We start from the raw sequence: 9,172 nt of genomic DNA, 5'->3' as shown, positions 1-9,172 counted from the left end.
AACCTTCTTCCATAACTCGATGCTTCAACGCCGCCATCATAATTAAATCTCATCCATGAGAAATTGGGAAGGCTCAAGGATCACGACCGTGAGGCTGTGGCACAAGAGGTAGTGCACTTTTACAAACATTTATTGTCCGACCCTATGCCTCATCGAAAGGAAGCCGCCACACAAAGAAACGTGCAATGTGTACCTTTACTAGCCACCAACATGTCGAATCGAGCCTTCTTACATGAAATCACCGTTGAAGAAGTGGAATAGGCGGTTGAATCAACGCGCAAAAATAAATCTCCTAGACCAGATAGTGATCTATGGGAAGCCGTGGAGGAATCAAGAACGTCAAAATCTATATCGAAAGCTTTGGATGCCACCTTCATCACCTTAGTCCCGAAGACAAATAGAGTGCGGGACCCGAGCAAATTTATTGTATTTTCCAATGATATTTTATTTATAAGGTGACCGCTAAGATCATTTCTGGTCCCCTTAGACCTCTCCTCCCACACCTCACCTTGGTTGAGTAAATAGGATATGTGGAAGGGCGAAAATTTTTGGATGGAATCATGATTGCCCATCAAACCACTCACTCTTTGAAAACTTTCAAAAAACTAGGCATCTTGCTTAAATTGGATCACTCCAACGCTTTTGACAAACTCAATTGGAATTGTCTTTTTCAAATCCTTCACACTTCTAGTTTTGACCATGAATGGATCAGCTTGACCAAAACACTCATTTCTTCCGCTTTTTACTCTATTGCTTTAAATGGATCTCCCCATATTAATCCTTTCGTCGCCTCCTCAAGAATTTTGCATGTAGATCCTCTCTCCTTGTTCCGCTTCGTTTTTGCTATAGAAGGATTGGGTAGGTCTTTCAAAGCAATGATCTTAGAGAAAAAAAAATATCAAAGGATCGTGTTCCTTTGGAGAAGATCTCCCGCTATCACACCAACAATTTGTGGATGACACCATCAATTTGTGGATGACACCATGTGCATGGGAATTCCAACAATTCATGAAGTATAGTCTGAGCTGAAGTTTTGGAGGGTTTGTCACTTGCCTCATTTATGGAAATCAATAATGCTAAATCCCAATCATGGAAGAAAGGGACAAATACGCCTTATTTAATCCAGAGATAACAAAACTCTCTAAGATTCAATGAACTCTCCTTGCTGGAGCGCACAATGTTTGATCTCTCCTTGATTGTGTGAACAAGAAAGAGAATGTGCTAGAGAGCGAGAAAATAATATAGAACTCCATGATTCAAGAAATCAGAACTCTGTAGATCAGTTCAAATCTCCAAGATTCAAAAAATTCAGAAATCAAAACTCTGCAATTCAATTCACGTCTCCATGATTCAAATAACTCTCCATCACTCTGTGTACCATATTTGAACTCTCCTTTCCTGTGCAAACAAGAAAACAAGAAACAACATGTGAAAGAGGTAGTGGCCACCAAGAAATGAAACGCAGCAGGAAAAAGTTTTTTCTTTTGAAAATTGAAATGTTTGACCTTCAATTAAAGCCTCTAAAATTTTTTGTGGTTTAATATAATTAATTTAATTAGTTATTTAATTTAGTTGTTTTCTTTGTTTGAAAGTTTAGTTCATATTAAGGACATCTTTTGTTTTACATTTACTGTGTATAAGAGAATCATAGATGGGAAGAGAAAGCTATATAATTACATTGGCTTAAAGTTCAACAACTAAGATAGTAGCAGTTAAATCAAAATCGACATCTTGGTTTGAAAAGGTGGTCGAAGCCAAATCCAAGTTGGTGCCTAACATATATCAAGAATCCGTTACAATAGCAATGTGGCTACAAGACTCCAATATCATACCCAACTTAATCGTAAATGGTACTGACCCAAGCAACCTTGGAGAAAGAAAGGTACTATAATTCTTGAGGGCGGCAACGAAATCAACCCAATAGGCTATTCATCAAATCTGATGGAATGGCTGGGGCTTCTTGTATCAAGATGGAAGGGTGTGTATTTTGTCACTTCACTTTCTTAATACTCGCTTGTAGCTTGATCAAATCTTTATGTAACTTCTTCATATCTTAGTCATTTTGTATCTCAAACTTCTTCAATCTACTCAAAATGGATCCCCCGTTCCCAGCAATTGTTTTATGTGCTTTTCAACATTTCTTGTAACTTTGATGAGGCATTGTGTATCACTAACTAGTTTGATTTCCAGCACTACATTTTCTCTTCTAATTATTGAACTCTTTCCTTCAACATTTCATCCTCTTCTTGAAATTTTTGGTTTATATCTTGCAAATGTTATAGTCTTTCTCATTGGTTTTTCCAATGGCCGTTTCAGGTCTCCATAAGACAAGAAACGAGCTCTAATATGAATGCAATATGTAAACAAACTATCAATATTCCACAAGGAAACTCATCAATATAGATCCAAACATGCTACTACAAATACAATGAGATTATACTCTATTCCCTAGTGATTACTTAGATTAAGCTCTACTATGAGTAGGATACTATTTTATTAATGATAAATAACTCAGTAAATAAGCTCATAACTACAATAGCAGATAGACTACATCATTAACGTTTTGAATGCAAGACGTACGTTTGAGATCTAAGAGGTTGAAACTCTAAAGAGAGATGAGCATTATGCCTGTGTAGTTTATTTCTGAAATTTCTAATGCAAAATGCAAAGAAAGATTGACCCACAATGGAGAAAATAGACATGGTGGTCCGTGATGGGATGCAACAAATTGCTCCGTTCTTTTTTCTTTACCTTGATAACACCCATTTGCATCGCTCAAGTTAATGGAAGCAAAAATCATTACAACAATTACAAAATCGATTTCTTTCCTTGCGACTTGCTTTTTAATGTCTCCTTATAGCTAATAGGGTTAGGACTTTCTTCCTTTCTAAAATATTGGTCTTTTCTTGCTTAGGATGTTGTGGTGTAACAACCTCGGTTGATTTTCCATGTAAATAAAATAAAACCAAGATAATGGGACATGTATGCCAAGTTGAATGGTGGGAAAAGCACTATAGTGGGCATCGGTTGTGGATTAATAATGACAATGGAAATTGGCAAAGACAAAAGGGAAATAATTGGCATTTAATTATGAAAATAAAGTAAAATAATATAAAAGGAAGGTGAAGAGACACAAATTTTCATGCAAGGGAAATTAGAGGGAACATGAAAGAAAATGAAGAAAAAGGGGAAACCAATGATGAAAAGGCATCATAGAAACAATTCACAATTTTTGTCAGTTTTTGGCTAGCTTTTGAGAGTTTGGTGGGGGGGTGGGGGGGGGGGGTGCTCTAGTTCATTCTCTCACTCTCATACTCTTGCACACTTAGAGCATTCTTGGAGAACTCTAGCATTCAATTGGATTGGAGAAAGGAAGCAAGGGAGCATAAGGGGGACATTTTGATCATCAACTACAACAAGGATACTTTGTTGGTAACATGTTGCATGTGTGATCTCCTTGTTGATTTTTGGATGCATGGTATATGCATGCGGTTCCTTGGCTATGTGTTGTCATTGGCATGGAGATTCGCCTAGATTGACAGTGGTTTCAGTCTTGCATTTCCATTTTATGGATAACCATGGTGTTGTGGGTTTCCCACTTGTTTTCGTAATTGGTTCTTAAGTTCCCTATGGCTGTGGGTTGGAACAAATGTTCTGGAGCCCGGGAAGGACTTGGGTTGAGTTACTAGTTCTTGGAGCATGCGGGTTTGGACGAATGCTCTAGAGCCTTGTGGGTTGACTTTTTAGTCCCTGGAGCCGCGAGTTGGAACAAATACTTTGGAGCCCTGATTTAGCTGTGGGTTGAGTTACTAGTTCCTGGAGCCCTGGATATCTTGGGTAGACACTGATGCGGTTGAATTTAGTGATTTCTGGATTGTATGGGTGAGATCACTATGGTTGAGGGTTGAGGTGGTTTTGCCTCTAGAAGCCCATGTTGGTTTTGTTTTGGTTTAACATTTATGATCCCACATTCATGCTTGGAATATGGCACGAGAGTGATAGGATGAAAGAAAGATTTAGTTCAGACCAATCTATGGGCGGGTGGTACGTGGAAGTGCCTGACTTGGTTGCCATTGCATATGTTAATATGATATATTTCCCTATTGTGATATACGGGCATTTTTATTGATTATTATAGTGATATTATGGTTGGTTTTTCGTGGTTTATATTCTAGTTTATATGTTGGTTATATGATGGTAATATGGTCTATCCTATTTATGGATCTTGCCACGTTTTGATAAGTTAATGAATGGTTGATGAATGCATGGACTAACTAATGTTGTTCCAACTAGCTAGGGAGGGAATAGAGCCTTCTTGGTGATTCTCAGAGGAAGATTATCAATTTATGAATAGATATGGATTCGTGACCTTTAACCATCATGTTTACCATATGTTTGATGAAATGTCTATCAGGGATTAGGCATGTCTAGGGCAATTTATTGCTTGAGTTTTGATTGATTAGCTTTGTCAACACATTTGAATGCATTCTGGAAAGTTACAGGAAGTTATGGGAAGTGGTCTATAGGAAACTTCTAAAAAGTGGCTCAGACCTCCGAACTACTCGCATTGAACTGGGAATCTCGGCCATAACCGCATGGAGGCAAGCCTATGCATGCGGTTGGAACCTCATAACCACTATGATGTTGTGTTGTGCATGCAGTTGCGAAGTTTCTCTCGTGAAAAGAGCTCCCGCTCAGGGATTGGTCACTTGGGTTAGCTTGCAGACTCTTAAGTGGTCTGTAGTCCCCGAGGGATGTCTATAAAGTTGTCAGTGTGTCGTCCCCACTTCCATAAGTGGAAATTGGAGGTCGGGACATATCATAGTGACACTCGTCTCATGTTTACCCTGGAAAGCTTGTAAAAGTGGGTAAATGTGGGTGGGGCGTTGCATGTGGGTACCCTTTTATTGTGCTATATGCTAAAAAATAGAGATGCTAAACTCGTATGACCATAAACCTATAAAACTTGTTCTCCGGTGGAGAAATTTTAGGTCAAGAAAATACGGAGTGCCTAGGATATTGATCCATTTTATGTTTTCAGAAGCTATTTTTATGGAGTGCTTGAGATAAGATGCCCAAAGCCAAATCCAAGTTGATACCTAAGAGATATCAAGAATTCATTACAATAACAATGTCGCTGCAAGAATCCAATATCATATTAATTGTAAATGCTACTAATCCAAGCGACCTTGAAGAAAACAACGTACTACAATTCTTGAAGGAGGGAGGGAAATCAATGTGATAGGCTATTCATCAAATTAGATGAAATGGCTTGGGCTTCTTGTATTAAGACGGAAGTGTGTGTTTTTTGTCCCTTCACTTTGTTAATACTCTCTTATGGCTTGATCAAAACCCAAAAATAAAATTTTATTTATATGTTGCACACAATATTTACGTGGAAAATCTACCTTTCACTATAACAACAATAAAATATTACATTTCACTTGCTTGTTTTTCACCCACTTCCTTTTACTCAAAATTGTTAAAAAACGTTAGAAGACTCCCTCTTTGTTGGAAAGTGCATTGGGAAAAACCCAAAACTAAGCACTTTGAACTCCATGGTTCTAGATTTCTCGCTCAATGGTGTACTTTATTACAACCATTAGTTGTCTAAATAGATTTTCCCTAGCTATCATCCAAAATGGATTTAAACGAGTGCTACACAGTAGCTATTCTCTGTCTCTTAGTTTAAATATAACTAAATTAAAGAAAAATGATTGAATTCAAGTTAGTGTTAAGGTTTACAATTTGGTCCATTAAGGTTTCACTAATTGGTAAATCGAGGTAATTTCTTAAATTGTAATTATCTATTGGTTTGGAGGTGAGAACAACTTTGTTGCTAATTTCATTTGTGATATGAAGTCATCCACCACCATAAGTGGATTATGATCTAAAACTACTTCTCATTGGCTATTCGATTGTCTTCTTATTATGTGAGAAGACATGTAACTAACCCAAAACCCAAAAACATTTGGCATGAGTGAAAGTTCACCCCCCTAAAAAATTACCAGCCAAGTATTTTGGATGGTCATGTTTTGTCAGTATGCACATGATACCCCCTAAAAAACTACCAGCAAAGTATTTTGGATGGTCATGTTTTGTCAATATGCACATGATGGTGGCGTTGCATATTAGCATCTTAGACATTAATAGATGATAGATCAATATCTTTGAAATGATCCCAAAAAACTATTAATTTGATTTTTTAAAATTTATTAGAATTTTAGATTTATGAGAAATTCTACTTTTATATAGTTAATTTATGATAATAAAAGGCAAAAAATAAAATAAAAAATTATTACAAAGCTTATTATATAGCGCTAATAATTAAAATATTTATCATTTTTATTAAATTTTTAAAAACTAAAAAAATATATATTATATATAAAAAAATATAGGGTAGTAAAAAAAATATAGTTTTAACATTTTAAGAATTACAAAAATATTATATATAAATAATATGTTGTAATTGGAAAATGCAATTTTGGCACCGTAAAAAGTAGAAAACCACTTAATTACACTAAATTAAATATGTTGTAGTTGAGATTGAAATTTTGATATTTTAAATTAGTTACAATACAAAAATAAATGAAAGAGACAGGTAAACTTCACTGGAAAGAGCTAACCAGCCATATATTGGGTATTTAATGCCGAAATATATGCGCGCAAGTTAGCCCGATAACACGGGAGCGGGCAAATATTATTTAATGCCGAAATTGCCCGCTCCTGTGTTATCGCGTTAACTTGCACGCATATATTTCGGCATTAAATACCCAATATATGGCTGGTTAGCTCTTTCCTTATAAGGCCATGTTAACTTGACGTTCTTTGGCTAAGCTAATTTAGTGGATCGGTGTGACACGTGAAGTTGTGTGAATACAACCCGATAAAACTACATTAAATTCCAAGCCGTGTGAAGTGAAGTTGGAAAGAGCTAACCAGCCATATATTGGGTATTTAATGCCGAAATATATGCGTGCAAGTTAACGCGATAACACCGGAGCGGGCAATTTCAACATTAAATAATATTTGCGGATGATACGATTGCAAAACCTGAGCTATGGTGGCTTCAATGGTGACTCGAGCCAGATCTTTGAAAAGGTTTGGATGAATGCTCTAGAGCCTTGTTGGTTGACTTTTTAGTCCCTGGAGCCGCGGGTTGGAACAAATACTTTGGAGCCCTGATTTAGCTGTGGGTTGAGTTACTAGTTCCTGGAGCCCTGGATATCTTGGGTAGACACTGATGCGGTTGACTTTAGTGATTTCTGGATTGTATGGGTGAGATCACTATGGTTGAGGGTTGAGGTGGTTTTGCCCCTAGAAGCCCGTGTTGGTTTTGTTTTGGTTTAACATTTATGATCCCACATTCATGCTTGGAATATGGCGCGGGAGTGATAGGATGAAAGAAAGATTTGGTTCAGACCAATCTATGGGCGGGTGGTACGTGGAAGTGCCTGACTTGGTTGCCATTTTCATATGTTAATATGATATATTTCCCTATTGTGATATACGGGCATTTTACTGATTATTATAGTGATATTATGGTTGGTTTGTCGTGGTTTATATTCTAGTTTACATGTTGGTTATATGATGGTAATATGGTCTATCCTATTTATGGATCTTGCCACGTTTTGATAAGTTAATGAATGGTTGATGAATGCATGGACTAACTAATGTTGTTCCAACTAGCTAGGGAGGGAATAGAGCCTTCTTGGTGATTCTCAGAGGAAGATTATCAATTTATGAATAGATATGGATTCACGACCTTTAGCCGTCATGTTTACCATATGTTTGATGAAATGTCTATCAGGGGTTAGGCATGTCTAGGTCAATTTATTGCTTGAGTTTTGATTGATTAGCTTTGTCAACACGTTTGAATGCATTCTGGAAAGTTACAGGAAGTTATGGGAAGTGGTCTATAGGAAACTTTTAAAAAGTGGCTCATACCTCCGAACTACTCGCATTGAACTGGGAATCTCGGCCATAACCGCATGGAGGCAAGACTATGCATGCGGTTGGAACCTCATAACCACTCTGATGTTGTGTTTTGCATGCAATTGCGAAGTTTCTCTCGTGAAAAGAGCTCCCGCTCAGGGATTGGTCACTTGGGTTGGCTTGCAGACTCTTAAGTGGTATGTAGTCCCCGAGGGATGTCTATAAAGTTGTCAGTGTGTCGTCCCCACTTCCATAAGTGGAAATTGGAGGTCGGGACATATCATAGTGACACTCGTCTCATGTTTACCCTGGAAAGCTTGTAAAACTGGGTAAATGTGGGTGGGGCATTGCATGTGGGTACCCTTTTATTGTGTTATATGCTAAAAAATAGAGATGCTAAACTCGTATGACCATAAACCTATAAAACTTGTTCTCACGTGGAGAAATTTTAGGTCAAGAAAATACGGAGTGCCTAGGATATTGATCCATTTTATGGTTTCAGAAGCTGTTTTTATGGAGTGCTTGAGATAAGATGCCCAAAGCCAAATCCAAGTTGATACCTAAGAGATATCAAGAATTCATTACAATAACAATGTGGCTGCAAGAATCCAATATCATATTAATTGTAAATGCTACTAATCCAAGCGACCTTGAAGAAAACAACGTACTACAATTCTTGAAGGAGGGAGGGAAATCAATGTGATAGGCTATTCAACAAATTATATGAAATGGCTTGGGCTTCTTGTATTAAGACGGAAGTGTGTGTTTTTTGTCCCTTCACTTTGTTGATACTCTCTTATGGCTTGATCAAAACCCAAAAATAAAATTTTGTTTATATATTGGACACAATATTTACGTGGAAAATCTATCTTTCACTATAACAACAATAAAATATTACATTTCACTTGCTTGTTTTTCACCCACTTCCTTTTACTCAAAATTGTTAAAAAACGTTAGAAGACTCCCTCTTTGTTGGAAAGTGCATTGGGAAAAACCCAAAACTAAGCACTTTGAACTCCATGGTTCTAGATTTCTCGCTCAATGGTGTACTTTATTACAACCATTAGTTGTCTAAATAGATTTTCCCTAGCTATCATCCAAAATGGATTTAAACGAGTGCTACACAGTAGCTATTCTCTGTCTCTTAGTTTAAATATAACTAAATTAAAGAAAAATGATTGAATTCAAGTTAGTGTTAAGGTTTACAATTTGGTCCATTAAGGTTTCACTGATTGGT

Source organism: Pinus tabuliformis, chromosome X (genome assembly GCF_031772625.1).
Source record: "Pinus tabuliformis cultivar Carrire ecotype Pingquan chromosome X, CPIR1, whole genome shotgun sequence".
NCBI lineage: Eukaryota > Viridiplantae > Streptophyta > Pinopsida > Pinales > Pinaceae > Pinus > Pinus tabuliformis.
Note: the sequence above shows the minus strand (reverse complement) of the source record.